Source organism: Onychostruthus taczanowskii, unplaced genomic scaffold, assembly GCF_017590055.1.
Source record: "Onychostruthus taczanowskii isolate IOZ18803 unplaced genomic scaffold, ASM1759005v1 scaffold9, whole genome shotgun sequence".
NCBI lineage: Eukaryota > Metazoa > Chordata > Aves > Passeriformes > Passeridae > Onychostruthus > Onychostruthus taczanowskii.
In genome coordinates this window covers 3,809,827-3,831,275 of record NW_024506993.1, presented here as the reverse complement: position 1 = coordinate 3,831,275, position 21,449 = coordinate 3,809,827, and the positions used below count along the sequence as shown (strand labels likewise).

Genomic DNA, 21,449 nt, shown 5'->3' with positions numbered 1-21,449 from the left:
AGCAGAAGGGATCCTCTGCGACTCAATGGACACAATCAAGCTTTTCAATTAAACTATTACCCAAAAAGGTGTGGGTGGCTTATTACCAAAGCCACCATTTATTTAAAAAAATGGAGAGTACCATTAGAAACACCTAATATAACTCTTATTAACTTATTTGAATCTAGTTGTGAGCACATTGGGTTTGTAAGTGTCTGCTAACATAGCATTCTGTTTGCCTAATTAAGTTTTCAGTAGGGGAAGCTATAGCTCTCACATTAATACAGGGAACTGAAAAAAAATCACATATAAACCAAAGCTGAGCTTGATTTACCTTTATTGTGTAAGGATTTGCTACGTGCTCTTCAACAACTGCTAACTAATTTTCCATCAAAAAGCACAATTGCTGTACAAATTCCCATTCCAGCCCCAGCGATGGGGATGACGGACTCGCCCCAAATTATAAACCCTCCACGCAATCCCTACAGCACTTCCAGACCCTCTGGTTTTCCTCATCACTTTTTCCCTTTGCTCGTCCATGTTCTGAACCTTGAGCTTATTCCCCCAGCCATGCAGCTAAGCAGTAACGCTCTAGCTGGGGAGCATCAAGCGGAGGAAAATTACCATTAGCCAAAAAAAAAATTAATCTTAAGAGGCTTAAAAGAAATCTCAGGGAATCAACTCCGATCTCCATGACAAATAATTAGCAAAATAAAGATAAAATACTGAAGCATCTCAGCTTTCCGCTACATTCCAAAGCGGCTTATTTTCTCCCTAAATTTTACTCTTGCTGCATTTAAAATGCTCGTTTGCAACTTCTAAAAAAAAAGAAAGGGGGGGAACCCAAAAAGCAAACAAAGACAGAGTGTTTTACCTGAAAACATAAGATTTCTGCCTGGCCAGTCCCAGTACCCAGGGCCCCAACCCACGAGACCTGCTCACGGGGCGAGCACTCCTGGAACAGGCCCTTATTACAGCATTAATATAATTTACAAAATGGTTAAAAATCAGAATGTTTTTCCTTCGTGAAAAATAACACACTTAATGCTTTTCATCTGGCACATAAAATTTACAATACCTCCAGGAACATTTTCTTTGGTTAAATCAACACTATTGGTACTTTTTTAGCCTATAAGCATATTACAGCCCCAGCTTTTTATGGGTCTTTTTGGTTGTTGTTTTCACCCATTGTAATAAACTTTTCAGAACCAGAAATGATCAACGATAAAAACCATTCCCATGTCAAACAATTTTAACTACTGCTTTTAAAACAATAATAAAAAAAAAGGCGGGGTTGGGAGGGGGAGAAGGACTGGCTGCAGACCTCGTACAGTAACTTATCTCGCCGCAATTAATGCGAAGCAATCGCGGCCGAACTGGAGCGCGCTGCCCGGGATTGTTTCCGCGCCGCTTGCAGCAGATGTTGGCTGTTAAAGGGCGCAGACGACAACAGTTCATGACTCCTCGGAGGCGGCTGCGCCACATCTGCAGCCCATGAAGGCAGGCAGACACAGCGAGCAGAGGAGGCCGGGCCAAGCCGAGCCGAGCCGAGCCTTTTTCCGCGCTAAAAACAGCGGAGGTGTTTGTTTGCTCCGCTGGAGCGGAGCATCCCGGGCGCGCCGGGAGCCGCAGCCGCTGCCTCCGAGCGCCGCTCCGCACGCCCGCTCCTCATTAACTGGGCGGCGATCCAAGTTCATCTGGGCCCCAGAGAAAGGCAGTGCTTGTGTTTAGACCGCACAATACTGACATAACATTAACAGATTTACATATGCAAAACTGTGAAGCAACAGGCATTCCCCCTCAATTGACCCACAGCTTGTAGTGGCTGCCGAGTTATTCCCTGCTTAGGCTCCGTAACCAAGTGGGCGTCATGCGACTACCATCTGGGTACCACTTATTTAAAGCTGGCAGTCTCTCTGTAATAGGCAAGCTGGCAATAAGCAGGAAGGGAATAAATTGCATCATTTAGTTAACATCCACTTGCTTTGCGGCTGTTAAAAACCCATGACTGAATAATAATTTGGTTATTTCTTTTGCCAGACAATGCTGTCAGCCAAAAGCGTACTACGCATGCTGCAAAACGTCAGCTTGCAAAATTTCCACTTTAAAAATAAATTAAAGAAATTTGCAGTATAATGCGAGCTAAGAAGTTTTTCTAATGCTCGCAACTCAAAAGCAATCGAGCTCTAAAAATAAATATGCACTACTGTAGTCACCAGATTCTGCTTTTCCCTAAAATCTTCTTTGTTTTTATCAGCCACCCACCCCAATCCATTAAATTTGCCAAACATCACCAACCTGGCCCGTTACAAGTACAGGAACTGGGATTTGCTAGCAGGAATGCTCTTTAGATCCCAACACTTCTCCATTTCATGCTACCCACTGCCCTTCTCATCCTTTGCCTTAATTCGTAGATTTTATCATTTCCTTCTGTCTGACAACTGCTTTCACACAAATTGGTATCAAAGAAAGTGGCTGAAACCGGAGACCACTGAAATACAGCTAGAACGTAGCCTTTGTTAAAAAAACAAAAAAGGAGGAAACAAAGACCTTTTGAAGTGGGTTTCTCTTTGGGGCTCTTTAGTTTGCAGAAAATTAAGTTACCAATAGTAATCAATTTTTTTTTTTGTCCTAATTTGCTCAAAATACAGCCTATGCACACGTATCTCAACATCCATCTCTCCTCAGGACTAAAGGAAAAGCCCATGCTGAGTGCATTTTTGTACTGCAGAGATAACAAGGCTTTGCATGATACAGTGGGAAAAGTCAGAAGAAACGTTTCCATTGGGATTAACGGCGAGGACGAGCCCAGAGCACAGTCCACAGGTAAAAGCATCTCAGCATCTCCACCTCCCACAAAACCAGGCTCGCTCCTCCCTCGCTACATTTTGAAGGGGAGCACAGTCCACAGGTAAAAGCATCTCAGCATCTCCACCTCCCACAACTACATTTTGAAGGGCCACCAGGGACTCTGAAGTGCAGAAAGAAGACAACCAGCAGTAAGTGGGAAGCTGAGTTCATTAGGAACTCGCTTCCAGTGTCAGCGATGGAGAAGAGGACAGCAGAGCAGAGCCAGGCTGCCACACACCTCTCACATCCCCGATGCCCCCAGCACCCACACTGGTATGGCACAGAAACGCCACACAGCTGGCTGTGGGGACACCAAAGGCAGATGGGAGACACCTGTCCTCCCCTCCCCATCCCTACTTTGTCTCCACGCAGGGCTGGGGGACTTGGCAGAGCCCAGCAGGCAGAGGTGCCAATGTCCAAACCTGCCACGCTGCTGGTGGCAGGTACATCCAAGAGCACACGTGGATTCAACACAGGTGACCCCTTCACAAAAATCCAGCAGCCATGCAGCACAGCCCTGCTGCAACAGGACCTTCAGCACTCAATACCAAAATCCTTCCTGAGCTAACACACACGATTGTTCACTTCAAAAAACGGGCCATTTGGAAAAACAGCTTTTAACAGAGTTCCACAGCACCGTGCAGCTCTTGCTGCTGCAGCTGGGATGCTCAGCCCGAGGCAGGCAGGGAAACACAGGACCCAGGGCCACCCACAGCTCTGCACAAGGTGGGACCACCACTCTGGAACACAGCAGACCTAAGGGCCATTGTAACAGCTTGCAGGCTTTACAGACAGGAACAAAAGTAAGATGGAAGGATTTTAGTTGGCACCAACCTGACAAGACGGTGTCCAATGAAGGGTGAGAGTAAAAAAGGGAACAGAAACCAAGGGCAGAGAGAAAAATCTGTCAGAGGAAGTGTGATGCCAGAAACTGCTCCAGGACCTCATGGCTGGATGCCAGCTCAAAGTCCCAAAAAAAAAAAAAAAAAAAAAAGGCTACAGAGCCCCTAAAACCTTCCTGATTAAAAATCTCTGCAGACTGATGTTTGTCAAGTCATACTTGTGCTTGCTGTGCCTGCTCCACCACTCTCACCCAGAGGTTTCATGTTGGGAGTACTTCTCTGGAGAGGAGACCCAAGGCATGCAGCAACTTTGGCAAGGAGAGATGTGCATCCCCTACAGCACTTGTGCAACTCAGAGTGTTTGAAGAGCTCTGCAGCACTAAGCCTTAGCACTGTTAATTGTATATACCATACCCAAGATCATCAACGTTGTCACCCATGTGGTACATTACTGTATGGTCAATCTCCCTAATTATTCTTGAGTTATTTTTTCCAGTAGATCTACAAAATTATCAGCATAAATCTCAAAACATTTACCAGTCAACAAACTCAGCACAACAGACATAAGCTTGGCCCTGACAAATAAAAAGACTAAGGAAAATGTATTTATTTGTAGCAAATGTCCTTTCCTATAACCATCAAATAGATTATAACTGCATTTCTTTCCTTGCACTGCACGCTGGGATCCAGGCATTTAACTAGCACACACTACAGTGCTGGATTAATCATAAATAGAATATATTTTTAAGTGCATTAATTATGTAACAGATGCTTCCAGGATTCCAATGGAGGTAATTTTTAAAATCCCAGTGTACAGTTTTATGAATCTGTGCAGTTTCAAGGTTGTTTTTAATTTGCACTCAATACTACACTTACTTAAAACCAAGAGGTAATCAACTACTGCCTCATTTTTATTTTTTTTTTCAGTTCAGGCTGGAAGACATACCCTACACTGTTGCTGTAGGACACCCCAATTGGCAACAGAGGTTTCTCCCATTTCTCTGCCATGATGATGGGTCTCAATAACGAGCTGTGTGAATGCAAGAATTCTTCATTTGCCTACTATTAATTTCTCCTCCTCAGACTCATTTCTGCCATTCAGAAGTCTTGGTCTCCTCCTGCACATTCCCACTCATGTAGCAGATGTGATTCAGTGCACACAGCACACATGGAGGCCCTGACAGGGACAGTGGGGCACAGACAGGATGCTCAGGGGTTCCAAATAGCCCTTTATTTATTGATGGGGTACCACGAATGGTTGGACTCAATGATCTTAGAGGTCTTTTCCAGCTTTAATGATCCTAATTCCATGAAATAACTCTCATTGCTTTGAAAAATGGAATTAAATTGAGGTCGCTTACTGGAGAAAAATGGGGTTTACCTTACTTACCTTGATAATAGCAAAAATGGCACATCCAGCTCCTGGCTACAGCACTGCTGTGACAGGGACACGGGTGGGACAAAAGAGATCTCAGCAGCCTTTGGATGGCTGCACTGGAGCACCCCAGGGCACAAGCACCACAGCCTCCATGTGCTGGATGAGAAGTTTGCTTTCCTTTCCATCTTTGCACATCTCACAACTCTGGGATCCAAGTCACACATCTCCTCACAGAGCTTCATCTCTGCATCTGTCTGCAACGCTTAATTTGTCATGACTTGGAGGGGCATTTTTCCAGGCTCTCACTGCATGTGCAGCCTGGGAAGTGGCAGAGCCCATCCCCTGATAACTGCCTTGGACTCTTCCTGCAACAAACCCTCCCTCTGGTCCTGGAGGTGAGGGGAAAATACAGGAGCACACAGAGCAATTAAGGTTCCAATCAGATGTGGTGTTGACACGTAAGAATGAACAGTGAATAACCCTAATGCAAGGTGAGGGTTGTTTAGGAGCACACAGTAATTGCACATGCAGAATATGGAAGCTCAGCACATGGTGAAGAGAGGGGGTGAGCACAGCAGGGGTTCAGGACCACAGCTCTGCTCACCTGCACATCAGCTGCCCCCAGGGATATCCACACCTCAGGCCGGGCACAAACCAAGCAGGAACAAAGGGTGGGTAACAAGAATTTTATTCCTACTAAATATTTTATCCTGGCTGCTACTCCTTTTCCAAAAATAAAGGTAATGATTAAAAGTGAGGGCTAACACTTTGCTGCCTCACTTCACAGACTGCACATTCCAATTCCTCAACAAGGCAATGCAAAACCAGGCAGCAAACAGGCTGAAATCAGCTGGAGAAGACTTTGTGCAACACCAGGGAGGCCCCAGGGCAGGCAGCTGGGTGCTGGGCTGGGTCTCACTTCCCTGGGCACACCACAGCCAGTCTCCAGCAGTGCCCACTGACAGTGAAAGCCCCGTGGGCTCAGCCCTGGCCAGTGGGCACCCGGCCTCTCCTCGCCCCAGCCTCCCCCAAAATTATCCATTGGCTCTGATGGGGCATGGAGAATGCCCAGCTCACCTCATCACCATCACTGGTCACACAGCAAGGCTTGGGGGCGGTCAGGGACACCCTGCAGTGCTGTTCTGAGGTGCCAGCCCTTCCCAAAACACTCCGCTGATCCACCTGCATCGGAGCGTAGGGACAGCAAGGCAAGAGAAGCTCTCAGGGACAAGAAGGTGCCTCCACATGTGGAGGGAGAGCAGCCCTGAGCACACAGCAGGGTAGAGGGACCAGGTCCCTGCCCACCTGCAGCACAGCCTCGCCCCCATAATCCCTGTGACACGGGAATGGCAGCACCATGCCAGGTTATCTATCACAAGGTGATAAGACTCGTGGGCTGTACCTGCTTGGCATGGCTCGAGCAAGGCTCCCTCGGGGCTCCTCTGCTTTCACTTCCTATTAATGTGCACCTGCACCCATATCAAGAGCATGAAAAGCATAAACTGTATTCAAAGCTTTACTCAAACCCACACTGGAAGCTTGAGTTGATGCCAGGGCACGCCAGCACCTGGGCTCACCAGCAGCCCTGCTGGTGGCACTGCCTGTGGCTGTCCCTGTGCCAGAGCCACCACTGCCACCCACACTCCCCAGACACCCCCATGCCACACACACCCAGCACACCCATCCTGCACAGCACCCAGTGAGCACAGGGTATGGCACAGACCCTTTTTGGGTCAACCTGTTCCTGAGTTCTTTCCTTATCAGCTTGGCTCTCTGACTCCACAGGCGCACGGCAGGCTGGGCACAGCTTTATCTGAGTTTTATGTGCAGCTGCATTTGCTTATCGCACAGATAAGTTATTATAAAAACAAGAAGAAACAGCAGCAGCCAGCAACCTGGGTATCTCAGTGCCCTCATCCCAAATTCCCAGCCTCTGGACCAGCTCATCATCCACAGCTCACAGGGAAGAAGGAAACCCAAAGAATACACGATGCCAGGATGTGCACAGTAACAACTTCAGTACCTGGCACTAAGGGAGCAGCATCACATTAACAATGAGAGGAAACCCACACTTGGCAGCTTTGGCAGGGTGGTCCCACCAGCAGGCACTGCTGGGAGCGTGCCCCAGGGCAGCTGGGCATGGAAGGATCCTCTGCCCACACTGAGAAGAGCACATCCAGACACAAAGCCTCTGCAGAGGTCTCACATTACAGTAAACGCTATCAAGTGGCCAAGGGGGTGGCCCTGACCTCTTCAGACCCTCCTCTGATCTCCAGAATCCAATGAGGATGTTCAACTGGCAGAAAACATTTTTTTTCCTGCTTAAGCTAGTTTTCCACTGGTCCAGCTTCCTGCACAGTCCCACCTCTGGTCAGCTGAAGCACAGGGGATGCAATGGGAAGCACACCCAGGGAGAAGCTGAGATACCTGAATCTCCTGAACTGCAGAGTGAACCAAGCCCTCGCTCTCCATGGCACCAAGCGCGCTGTCAAATAGTCAAACTGAAAGTAGCTTTCATCTGAGAAAAAACAAAGGAGGCAAAGGCTTTGCAAGGAAACAATTCTCATTTGACACATGTCATGGAGCTGCGAGCGTGCCTGAGTCACGGCACACGTGTGGACCATTGTGAGCAAAGTGTCCTCCTCCTCAACCTGCTGAGAGCAGCCACCAGGCAGAGGTTGAAACATGCGGAGGTGATTCAACCCCGATGAACAGAAACACTGAGACGTGCTGTTCTTAACACAGGGGCTGTACCTGACACCTCTTTTATTTACTCAGGAAAGTTTTCTGCCCTGTATGACCTTCCCCTGCTAATTTACCCACGTGTTAAGCACAATCGCCATCCCACCCTGGATGGCTCACTACAATCCAACAAATACTTCCAATACAGGCAGACTTTTTTTTTCTTTTGAATCTGTAAAAAATATACATTGAAAACTTGAATATTACTTGTTACCTGACAAATCATTACACTTTCTTTGTGCTTATGGCATCAACCAGGAAAAAAAAAAAACACAAAGAAATGGAAGGGGAGGAAAAAAATCTTCCTACCAGAATGTAAATATTTGTGAATAGCAAGAACGAAGTATTTCCATGAAGCTTTCAATAAAAGATAACTGCATGCCAAATTTTGCCAGCAGATACATGCACGTAACTCCAGCTGAAGTTACTCAGAGCTGCCCAAGTTTCTGAGAGGCCAACTCAAGCAAACAGCGCTCACGTCCAGAAGGACTGTGAGCTCAGGAGCTGAGGCCACATTCCCAGCTCTTTTGAGAGAGGCAGACGAGATCTGTTTCATATCAGTGAAGAACTTCAGAGATGAGTCAAACCTGCAGGATTTGCTGCAATACTCGCTGCAAAAGAGGATGTGAGAACTGGCAAGTACGCTGTGTTTACTCACTGTGCCATCTAATTCTGGAAACTCGAGCTGAGATTCAGCGTTCGAGCACGACTCCAAGGGGTGGTGGGAAGATCCTGGCCCTGTTACAAAGCCACTCGTTGGGCTGAACTGGTGCTATCTGCTCCAACAGGGCCACGGGCTGACCCAGACAGAGGTTCTGCAGCTGGCAGGAGAAGCCTCCTCAGGGCAGAGGCTGCAGCACATCTGCCCCCAGCCTAGGGACGAGCCTCCGCAGGCACTGGCGCACACGAGGAGCAGAGATGCTCTAAAAATCACGCACTGCTTCAGTTAATGACACAGATTTACTCTGGGTGTTAGCCTGTTTTGCTAAAAAAAGCCAAGCAGATTTTTTTTTTCCTTTTTTCCTGGTGCAAACTGTCCTTTATAGAGACTATTAATATCCCTCTTCCTTCAGTTTAAGCTCTACTTCTCTTCCTTGTTCTCCCACTGACTTAAAAGATAAGTTGCAAAACGAGATCTAATTTATCTCTATCTTTTGTCCTCATCCCTTCCCTCCTGTTACTGCCTGGACAGGCAGATTGCTCCGTAGGGAATCACTGCATGGAGCACAGAGTTTATATTTGCTGCAACACTCACATTTTTAAGCAGAAAATGAAAGATTTTGCCTAGTTTATACTAAACAGAACCCCTTTGGTTCTGGCCTCATGTAATTAATCCTGCACAAAGTAGTAACTTAGATAAAACACTGTGCTATAAGCAGACACCTCAAACTGCTGTGAATATTCCTCACTATCAGACACCAGTGAAGACAACAGCAGTGGATGGTGGCTGCCAGGAGGTTATGATGAAACAAATGCATTTTTATTTTTCCCTTTAAATTAGAAAAGATTATCATTTTACTCAGCAATGCCCCTTATTAAATTGAAACTCTCCACATCAGAATTAAACACATCCTATCTACTCAAAATGAAGTGTATTATTTATCAGTAATATTTAATGACAAAAACCTGATAACTTTTTCCGATTATACCACTGATTTCCTCCAGTCATGCATCATTGGCTCTGCTGGTCATTAGCATTATCACAGTGCATAAACTCTGGCTTAGGCAGCAAGTTTGATAACAGAGCCAGACACCTATAGCTACCATTTTTCAGTTTGTTCAGATTTACTAGTTTACCTCTCTATGAGCGTGCCTCTATCTAATGGCATCGATTAAAATCCCTAAAAATCCTAGACAGTAAATTTCCATTTCCATGCAGCACGCTTCTGCACACTCAGAATCCCTCAGTAAATATAAAGCACTTGCTGAAAAATCAGATTTCCCCTTCAACTGGCTGAGGACCCTTTTCCTGAAAGACTATACTCCAGCCAATCTGAAAAATAAATAGGAAATATTTAGCCTTCTCCGACTGTTTAATGCCAGGAATACACTGGATAGGCTTAAGATATTTTAGTTTAATTCACAGGCAATGTTCCATTTTAACTTCTATGAAATAGTATTTTTGAATGCTGCAGATACTGCTTTTATAGAAGTCAAGAAAAAAAAATCAGAACAGATAACATGGTACAAAATGAGCTCAAATATACCAAGATGGGTTTCTCCCATTCTCAGTTAAATCCTGGAAATAAAATGATGGATTAGAAAGGTTTCCTGAGCACGACCATCATTCCTCACACTACTGGACTTCAGAAAACTTTGATGGGTAAAGCCAGAGAAAAACTTTAAAATACTTATACAAACAATAATTTTGCTGCATACTTTTGACATTCCTCTTTCAAAGCCTTTTGGGTATCAAGTAATTTATCACTGAAAAATACATTTGCTCTTTTCCAAACCTACAATTCAGGAGCTTTACAAACCTTAATACATATTATCTGAACACACATGCACAAGCATATCATTAAAAACTAACAAAAACAATTTATTATGAGCTATTTCAGAGCCACCTTCTCCCAGTACTCATTTAATTCAATGACAGCAGGATAGGGCCCCTGACAACTCTCTGATTAAAATTGATTACTAAAGCTGTTAAGACTTTATTACTATTGCAAAACTTACTGTGAAAAATCTCTCTTCTAAATCTGCCAATGCAGGTACAGGCCATGATGTTCTGCACAAACATCCAGAGAGATTCTTATATGTTACACACATGAATATTCTAAGCCTTTATTATCTAGCCAAATTTATTTTCTTTTAATTTTCCTTCTTTTTTTTTTTTTTTTTTTTTTTTTAATCAGTCCATCCAAGTGAGCTCCCATAATTTCAACAGGGGTATTTAGAGCCTAGGCCACACAACTGAAGCTAAATCTGCCTATGTTATGGAAATACAACTATTTATGAAATTCACCCGAGGGGGAGGGACAATTTACAGTGCACTGATCAACAGTTTGGTACTGTCTGAAGGAGCCCTGTTTGAGAAGGAGAGCTGTTATAAAAGCAGAAAGTATCAATACTAACACAATTGGTGCCACTGGGTTATGCTATTTGCTGACCAGAATCCATCTCTCGCATGGAAAATTTCAGTTTGGGTGTAGTTTCAGTATCACTAACTGCAGCATTAGAGGTTGGGACCATTCTACAAGAAACAGCATCGCTTTGATGAGTTTAATCCCAAATTCTGTGATTTGCTGAGGCAAAAAATGGATGGAACCCTGGCAGCGAGCTTGGGAGCACGGGACGCAGGAGCGCTCACACAGCCCCCTGCTCCTCTCATCCAGGGGCTTCAGTCTGAGCCTTCAAAGATGAAACAGTGAAAAATACTGTCATTGCTCTCCTCTGCCCGCCTGCTGCTCTACCTGCACATGCATTGTCCCCAAAACACACTTCTGACCTGACTGAGCACCAGCCAATGTCAAAACCCTGGCCAGGCACATCCTCCCCTGGCCTGCCAGCCTTTCCCACACAAACCCAGCTTCCATGGGCTCCAAACCCAGTGTCCGGAGCCACTCCACGATGCCCCACAGCCCCCTGCACTGCACTGCTTTTAAGGGGATTTCTGCCACAGGAGGATTTACAAGACTGATTTTAATGGAATTTTTCTTTCCAGCGCAAGTATAAAACGTGGGAACTGGGCTGGACGAGCTGCCTGAGTGGCTAACAGAGATTTGTCATGAGGTTCATGGAAGACAGAGTTCATGACTCACTGTCAGTGAGCTCACTATTACAACATAAAAACTGTTATTAAAAATAAAAATGCAAGCACCAAAAGGAACACTTCAAGAAGGTTTTAACTTCTTAATCCCAAAGAGAATACCCTTGAAATGAGGTTCGCAGCAGGCCCAGCGGACAAAAATCCATAAAAGACAACCTTGCTATCAAAAATCTATTGGAACAGCACATTTTAGCTGAAAACCCCCCTCCCTATTTCTGCTCCCTTGGTATTCCCAGAAGTTCTTTAGGAAGAGGTGTCTCACTCATACACATCTCCCAGCTTTCCAGCAGCAGAAAAACATACACTTCACATTCACTGCGCAACACCAGGAAGATGCTTTTTAAAACTGACATGGGTTCCTAAAGAAATATCAGTTAATTACTTAATCCTCCTTAATGGAATGATCAACATCCTTTCAGCAAACAAGGCTGTGATGATTTAACGTTTTACTGCACCGGGAGAATTAACCCCGCTCCTCTCCCGTCTGCTGCGACCGCTGGTTTCTTTAGAATCAGTTCCATTTATTCACTTCTGTAGAGCAGCCCCTGCACCCAGGCAAGGATAAAAAAAACCAATAGACAAAAATCTGCCTGGGTGTTATTCTGCCAAGGCCTGACCTCCAGACTGACAGAAAGGCAGGTGGCCCAGGCACCCAGGAAATCAAGGTACAAGGCAGCACAGAGCAACAAGCCCCAGCGTGAGCCTGGAACAACTTCATCAGCATCCCAGGAACACCACTTCAAAAGGAGCCGGGGAGGGATGTTTGAATCCCAGCTCAGACAGCTCCTGAATCCCTGAGAACCCCGTGGCTGTCGTTCTGGCAAGAACAAAAGTCCTTTCAGGGCTCCACTGCTCGCTGCAACCAGACCCAGGCTCAGACAGAATTCTGCAGGCAAGTGTTGTGCAAGAAAGGGAATTCAGCATCGATTTTTGTGATCAGATGTTTAGCGGCTGCTCTGAACACTCCAGCAATCCCCCCCTCACCATTTTATCTTCCTTTATCACAAGCTTTTTAATAGAGACATGACATTCTGCTTACTGCTGGGCTCTCTCTATTTATCTCTCTCTTAACAACACTTTGGCATCATCGGCTCCGCTATCTAAATCAGCAATAGTGCATGTCCGGTCACATAAAACCGGAGAGGGCTTCCCGAGATGCCTTGGGAACTCTGACTACTCCAGTTTACTGATGTGTTAATATGCCCCATCCACTAATTAATGAACAAACAGCTTAGCCAGGGAGCTGGGGGAGGGACACCAACACGAAGACTGTGGAGAGCCCAAGGAAAGACACTTGACCCTAATTGTTAGCAACAAGATGACAAGACTGATCGGGAAGTACAGCTAAAACTCAGATCCAACATGAAAGGAAATGTCTGGCGAAGAGGGGAAAACTAACGATGCCATTGGAGGCTGCAGCCAACCTGCCGCACTGTGCCACCTTCTGTCGGGCTGTCAGCACTCAGTGCCCAGCACCTGGCCTGGGCTCCCCAGCACCACGCTCCCATCACATCCCTCTCTCCGTGCCCAAATCCTCATCCTCCTCCTGCGACCCTGCAGCTCCAGGGTGTACGCTCCAGCCAGGAAAAACTGGAGCTTGTTTCAACCCATGACGGGGTGATGAGAAAGCGCGGCTCACGCTGCACCTTCCCAGCAAAACCACCTGCAGAATTCCAGCCAGTGGGTTTTAAGGGCCAAAGTCTGACTGAAGTTTCAGACAGACCCAGTTTTACCCGGGGCAAAACATTCTTCATCTTGAAAACAGCCTGGACCACATACCACAGCAGATATGCCTGCAGATGCACCAGCAAGAGGGTGCTGTGCTCCACATGCACTTTGGGAAACACTTCCATATAGAGTTCGAAACCTTGGAAAAATGGTTTTAAGCTCTTTCTACCTGAAAAATCAATTCAACTGAGAGTCACAGCAGTGCGGGAGATGCTGCAGCACCATGCTCTGGGACACACACCCAGGAGAAAGTTGATTCACAGATGGCACGTCCAGTGCAGACACAGCGCGAACACTGCAGAGCCCCAGTTTTCTGCGCCAGTTTTTTAATTTCAGTGCCCATTTTTTAAATTCAGTGCCTCTGAATTAAACCAACTTGCTGAGGAAACAGGTTCTCCTAATAAAAACACAGCAGCGACAAGCATTGTACAGACAGCACCATTAGCAGTAAACAATACACGGGAGAATCATCCCAATAAAACATTCTGGGTATTTATTTGTGCTGCTTTCTGAGACCATTGCAACTGAATGGGAAACTGGAAGGGAAAAAAGCCCACAATTAGTTTCAGAATAGCACTCCCAGAAACACTGTAGCCTATCAGATCTATGTAAATATTTTATTATATGGGTTCCATTTCAGTAGATCTGTCAAGATACTTACAGGGCTTGACAGTATTTCTGCCTTTAATTAAATTTTCACACACATACTTTAATGTAATTTAAATAGATTATTAGTTGTCAGAATATAGTATAAATTTTGTTTACGATTTAGTTACTTTAAGTACTCACATTGAGGAAACTCATTTAACCCCCTGACTGAGGAGCATTAAGTGTTGAGATGAGACTTCTAAAGAGCTTCTACTGCCCTTTGCACTCTTGCAATAATCTTAAATTACTACAACTTAATTGCAATTTCAAGGCACTAAAATGGAGATGCTTTAAAAACAGCACCAGGAGGGTCAATGAGAGGAGAAAAATTATTTAGTCCTCCTCAGGTGCCTCTTAGGGAGAAACTGATTTTGCCCATGCTCTCCTCTTTGCCCATTTTCCATAGAATCCCGTCTTCATTTGCAGAATGACGCGGAACAAAAAGTCATCAAGATTATTCTGGATACTTGCCACATCCAAACAGCCATTAGACATAAGCCTGCTCACTTGCATGCATGGAAGAGACCCGTGCCAGGAGAACAGAAAGACAAAACCCTAGAGCGCATTTGCAGAGAAGGCTGCACACGAACAGAGCCAGCAGCTTCTCTGACTTGGGAGCTCCAGTGCTGGAGTAAGGAAAAAGAGCACATGTTAAACCATCCAGAAACCCCAACCAACAAATAACCCATCTCCGCAGAACAGCGCAACCGATTCCTCTACAGCACAAAACGTATCTTTTTAAAGTAAAAGACTACAGCGATCCCACAATTAAGTTTCTCCTCTAATGACTGCACGGTTTATCCCATGCTGGTTTTTTTCCCCCCTCTCTCTACACTGGCATCACCTGGTTACCTGCAGGAGCTGCAATTCCCAGCACAGCGAGCTGCGGGAATCGAACCGCGCAGCGAGCAGGCTGCGAGCAGCGCGTCTGTCAGCGCAAAACCAACCACTTCTAGCAACCACAAGATCTTCTCCGTCTCTTCTCGCAACGAGACGCTTCACAGGGATCTGGCCAACAGAAAAACAATCAGACTCACGATTTGAACACCGCCGTGCCCGAGCGCGGCCGGCGCTGACGCGCGTCCTCGGTGGCACGACGTTAAGGGCTCCCGGCCTGGCCATACCTTTCGAAGCACCGGAATAAAGTTTGCTTGCCAGGACCTCTAAGAACGGTCTCAAAGACGCTGCTGATCTCTAGTGCACAGCGTCTCTGAATTCCACCTAGCAAATGCTTTCTGGCTTCTCCTGCATATCACATCTCTGCCGAAGCGCTCGCCGGGTGTGAAAACACGCTACTCTACGTGGAGGGAGGGGGAGAAAAAGTTTCAGTGATACGAGTTAGTGGCACAGAGCAAAAGCCAAAGGCAGCGACATCAGCAGAAGCCCCAGTTGATGCCAGCACGCTCTGGATCGGGCCCAGGGCAGCCGGCTGCACCCTGAGCTCACCCCTGGGGACACGGGGAGCACGCCATGCCCACGGGCCACGTTCAGAGCAGGGTGCCACTGTGTCCCCACGCTGCTGACCACCCCCCGGGCTTCCCCTCCAGCCACCAGCCCCTTCCCACCTGCTTCCCCAGCAGAGCATCGCAGGGAAAAGCTCTGGGAAGCAACCTGACGGCACGGCTCATCTGAAGAATAATTAAAATGCGCTATTTAATTCACTTTAAATACGGACAGCAAACAAAACCCTCGTGCACCCAAGCCCTGCAGGGCCTGATCCCGCTCCCTCTGCAGTGGGAACCCCCGGGAAAGCTCCCTCCCAGGCACCCTGTCCCTGCACACACGATGCTGGATGTGCTGGGAAGGGCAGGAGAGGCCTGAACAAATGCTGCACCTCCAAAAGACACCCAGCTACCTGCAGAAACCCCACCGAGCCTTCTTCAGCCCTGGCTCAGCTGCATAAAAATATTTCAGCTCAGTGCCTTGAAGTTGCAATTAAATTGTAGTAATTTAAGATTATCACAAGAGCAAAGGGCAGCAGCAGCTCTTCAGCAGACTCCTCTCACCACTTAATGCTCCTCAGTCTTGGGGTTAAATGAGCTTCTTTAGTATAAGTACCTTAAAGCAAGTGAATCGTAAACAAAATTTATACTATTTTCTGACAGCATATAATCTATTTAAATTTATTAAAGCTTCTCAGAGAAAATTTAAGATGACAGAAGTATCATTATGCCCCATAAATAACCGGACAGCCTTGCCGAAATAACTGTATTTTACATACATATCCTACATATGTGTGCGCATATGTTATTTCATTTGATACACAAATACATGCTCAACGGATATTTCACAAAAGGAATCGTGTTATCCAGTTCAATCTCTCAATCTAAATGACCACAAGAGGTACGAATACTAAACACTAGATACATTCCATATATTTGCCTTTTTACTACCAGCCTTTTTCATAATTTTTACAGTGCTATGAAACAGAAGTAATTCAGGAGCTACAAATGTTTACAGTATGTCACATCAAGGATGAAAATGTGAATTTTAGCTTTGAAAAAAGGTGATCCCCTCCATGAGAAACGCACACTGCGGCATACGCTGCACGCTAATGTCCGATGCACAATTCCCTGCTCAACTTCCCTGCTCCTTCTCCTCCCAGGGCAAAACCCAGCTGCGTTACGGTTACTGGTGGAACTGATTTAAGCAGAAAATGTTTATAGATGTTAAAAAACATTACACATTACGCAAAATGGCTTAATAGCATACATGTGCATGCTTAATGCACATGCTTTTTATTGTCTAATTAAAATATATACCATAAAAAAAATCTTTACAGGCTTCAGAGTAAGTTATGCAGGACAGTTATGAAACCTTACCTTACAGAAAGTATAAAGTACTTATTGTGAGATCTGCACTGCTAATTAAAAAAATGCTTATGCAAAAAGATTTAGGATTTCTTAATTCTTCAGCAGATGTGTACTTGGTCTGCCTGCTGATTAATATACATTAGGGTAACAGCCTCTTACTTGGATTTTTAAAAAAATATATATTTCCATTGTTTTAGAGTGCTTTAAAGGAATGAAAGTGACACATATTTAAAGTTTGAGTTCAAGTGTTTGAACACAACATGAAACTGTCACACAACAAAACTAACCTCACTCCCCTGGTTCATTTCAATTGGTACCTAAATCCTAACTGTTTACTGAAATAAAATCAAGTGTCTATTAATACTCTTTACTGTTACTTCCACTAAAAACTACACAGTAACAGTCTCTGTGATACAGACATGAAGACACATTACACACAGTCTTGTAAAAATCCCCGCGTATTAAAACCAAGGTCCATCCTGACTGCTTGGCAATATGTTTGAAGGAAAGATATTACAAGTTTTCCAAACTCTAGGAATGCAGTCATCCAATATACAGTGCTTAATCACAACCAAACTCCTCTATTATACACCAACACAGAACTTACACACAGAGAGAAAAAAAAACAAACCCATGTTTCCTTACAATTCAGCGATCTAGAAATAAAAGCTGAGTTCCACAGAACTTTTAGGTTTTTCTGAATTGCACTAATTTAATGCCTTCTTCTCTGCAGCTCTAGACAGCGTAAACATAATCAAATCCTAAGTCCCTCTGTAAGTGTAAAAATGCACTTCAAACCATCATCACTTTAAAAAAAAACAAACAAACCCCAAACCCCAGCCCATGCACAAAAAACTAACTTTGCAATCAAAACCGTAAGCAACAGAAAGCCTTGTTTGAAATAGTAGTTATTTTTCTCAGAGTTATCCTTTGGTTTCACAACAAAGATGAGCATTTGTAATGGTCCATTTCTGCATAAGTGAACATATAGCCTTGCTGCCTGATCGAATAGTCCAGAGCTTTCAGTGAGGCAGCTCCTGACAACAGCCCAGCAGCAGCTTTGTTTGATCTCTCCTGCCTTCCTTAATCTGGGTTGTCAAGGTTCACTTGTTGGAGGCTGTTTACTTTACTTTTTCCAGAAAAAAAAAAAAGAAGTGATTTTTTTTTTCCTGTCTCTCATACAATGACTAATCCAAAGACTAAGGGGGAAGAATGCTGCCAATGCAAGATGTTAAAGCTACAATACCTTTTTGCAATGAGATTTTAGCCGACACCTTTTGAATGGTAACTAGTGGAGAGCTTCCTCCCCCAGTGCCCTGCTCCATTCAATATGGTTGGGAGATAGTTCAAACAAAATGTGCAAGGGAAAAGCTTCAGAGGAGAGAAGTTGAAACGAGCAGCCCCAATTTCCCTGTCTTCCCCCAAATCTAGCTGCCGAGATGCACGGTACCTCCTTGCCCACACTCACTTCTCTGGGAACTTGAGTTACTTCAGGCTCTCTCAAACTTACAAAATGTAAGAGCTTCTCAGCAGTAACAAAAACTGTAAAAATAATACTAAACCGAGCAAAATACATGTTTTCCAAAATATTAAAGTAAGCTCTGGATTACCAGCACAGGCAAAAAAAGTTTCTTCAATGACATGCTTGCAACTTTGACTAATTAAGCAGCTGTCACTAGTGACATCAACATTTGGTCAAATCAGGTAAAATCCAAGTTTAGCAAAACTGTATGGAAAGCAAACACAGTTTAGAGAACTGTTTTAATATTTAGAACCATCCAGCACCCCAGAAATCAGCAGGCTATATAGTGTAGACGACACGCTACGAGCAGTACACATCCATTACTCACTCCGAGAACAGTTACTAAAAATGAAACCTTAAACTTCTGAGCACAGAAGTTGGGCTCCAGCTCCTCTACAGAAGCGGCTCAGAGAGCGCTCGCAAGCGGCAGATGCCTCGGGTAGGGACGGGAGGGCTGCGCGCTGCCGCCGCTGCCAGGTTCAGAGGGAACCGGGGGGAAAAGGACGGGGGAAAAAGGAAAAACAAAACAAAACAAAAAAGTAATCTCGCTCGGCTTGGTTCACTCAAAGCAAAAACACGCAATTAAAATCATTACAGCGGAGTGGCAGCAGAAGAGTCGCTGAAAGCGCGGCGCTCCAGCCCGCCCGGCGATGCTCTCCGCCGGTCATTCATAGCTGCCGGGCGGTGCGGAGGGGGCTGCGCTGCGCCCCGCGGAGCCCTGCCCGCGCAGCTGCCCGCGCCCCGCTCGCTGGGTCGGTTTGGCTTTTTGTTGTTTTGGGTTTGTTTTTTTTTTTTTTTTTCCAGGGAAGAAAGAAACCCACAACCCGGCGGGGCGGGGGTGGGGAGGAGGGAGGCGCGGACACGCCGCTCGGCCGCCTGCAGCGCGCACCCCTCCGCTGCCCGGGGACGCGGCCGCGCAGCGCGGGCCGGCAGGTGCGCGGGGGGGCCCTACTTACCGGGCACCGGCGGCGGCTCCGCGGCGCGCAGCGAGCCGCGGCTCCGTCCCGAGGCTCCGCACCGCGGGGCTGCGCGGGAGGGGGACGTGCGCACACACACGCGCGTGAAGGATGCGCGGTCCGCACCCGCGCAGTGAGAAGTTGCGCCGGGCTGAGCTGGGGAGGAGCGGGTGTTTATTCAAACACTTCGTTTCAAAAAAAAAAAAAAAAAAGAGAGAGAAAAAAAAATGGGGGGATGGGCGCAACGCGTCCAGGGACCCGCGGTGGGGGCGGATGCGCGGCGCGGGGCTCCGCGCCTGCGGAAGGAGCTGCGCGGGCGTAAAGCCGCAACAGGTGCCCGGGGAAGAGGGAACGGGCAACCGGGCACAGCGCGGGGGGGGGCGCGGCCCCACCGCAACTTCTTGCCCCGAGCGCAGAAGTTGGGGCGTACGCGCCCCTTGCGCGGCGGCGCGGAGGGACCCGGCGGAAAACACGCGGAAAGCGCGAGCGGGGATGGGAGGGGGGCGGGACGCGCCGCATCCCACCACGGCGGGGAGTGCGCGCAGCGCGGGGCGGGGGGGAAGTTTCCAAAGTGGGCGGGGAGGGGGTGCGGGCGGCCCCGCAGCCCGGGGAGGGGGGCTCCGCATCCGCGCACCGCCGCCCCACATCCCCCCACCCCCCCGGTACCGCGGCGGCGGTCGGGGAGGGGCGGCCGGGCACGTGGGGTCGGCGGGGGGAAAAGTGCAACAGCCCCGGAGGAGCGGGGAAAGTGTCGGGGGGCGCCGGACTCACCCGCAGGACTCGGCCCTGCCGCTGCAGCCCCGCGCGGGCGGGCCGGGGGCGGCCCGCGACACCCCCGCGGAGGGAGATGTTGTTATTTTTTGCTGTTGTCAGTCTCTGACGTCACATCCACCTGCTGGGTAAACAAGGCTCGGCGCAAGGGAAAAATAATAATAAAAAATAAAATAAAATAATAGAAGCGGGGGGTGAAGCGCGCAGGGGGTGAAGGGCGAGAGCCCCGCAGGTGCGGAGCTCCGCGGAGGACGGGCCGGGGGAGGCGGGGCGGCCCCGCGGGGAAGCGAAAGTGGCGGTGGAGCGCGGCGCGGAGCGCTGCGCATCCCTGCGCATCCCTCCTCACCCCGAGGGACAGCTCAGCGCCCGGGCCGGGGCCGCCCCGTCCGCGGGGGCGCAGCGCTGCGCACCCCTACCAACTTTTCTGCAGCCGCGCGGGGGGCAGCGGAGCTGGGGGATGTGGTGGACCCGGGAGTGCCCTCCGCGGGTACCCGCGGAGCCGCCTTACCTGCGCGGAGCGGCGAGGCGGGCGCTGCCCGCGTTCTCCCCGCAGCGCCCGCCGCTGTGGGCGCAAACACCGCTTAGACACGCTGCGCGGGTGCGCAGCGGCGCGCACCGGCCGCTGAGCGGGACTGACCGTCCCGGGGACGGCGCTGGGTGCCCGCCCGGAGCCGCTCCGCGGGGGTGGGTCCGCATCTCGGTGGGTGCGCGGAGCGCCGGCGCTCCGGCCGCGCCGTCGGGGCTCCCGAGGAGAGGGGCGGCAGCGCCCGCGGGGACAGCGCGATGGGGGCAGAGCCGGGACCACCCGGCTGCCCGAGCCCTGCGGCTCCGGCACTCGTGCACCGCGAATTTTAACAGCACCGATGGCCTTAGCGCGGATTTGGAACCTCCGGCGGCGCGAGGGCTCCCTTGACGGCGGCCGGAGCAGGCGAGGGGAGCGGCCCCGCCGGGCAGCCCCCTGCCCTGCCCTGCCCGGGACCCCGGCCCGCTGCCGGCAGCACCGCGGCGCCGACGGGACGGGGGTCGGTCGTCGGGCGCCCCGCGGGGATGGAGCGCGTCCTGCCCGGCGCTGCGGGCGGGAGTCAGCGGGCGGCCGCGAAGTTACCGAGCGACCGACTCGTTCGGGGGAAAAAAAAACTCTTTCCTTGACCCGCCCGGTTTTCTAGCCTCCGTGTTTTTCGGGCGATCGCGTGTGGCTGCCCGCAGGACTGACCAGGGGCCGGGGGCGATGGTTTCACACGCTGTCAGGAGCGGTACCGCGAGGCGAACCTGCCCGCGGGAGCCCCGGGCTGAGGCCAGCCTCTGCCCCAGTCCCGGTGCCCGGTCCCCGTTCCCCGCCCGGCCCCGGCGGCTCCGGCAGCAGCGCCGGGCCCGCGGCGCCACCTCCCGGCGGAACGGCGGGAGCCGCTCTGGCAGCAATTAAGACCTGGAATTACCCTAATAGCGAG

General features: G+C 48.6%; 1 protein-coding gene across 1 annotated transcript in view; it reads right to left on the bottom strand.

Moving 5' to 3' along the window:
* The window catches only part of FOXP1 (forkhead box P1), a 376,461-nt gene extending 357,081 nt beyond the window's left edge, over window positions 1–19,380 (bottom strand). Inside the window, exon 1 of the mRNA XM_041425693.1 lies at window positions 19,231–19,380. The gene's annotated coding sequence lies outside the window, so the exon portion shown is untranslated. The remainder of the gene's footprint in view (window positions 1–19,230) is intronic.
* Window positions 19,381–21,449: the final 2,069 nt, after the last annotated feature.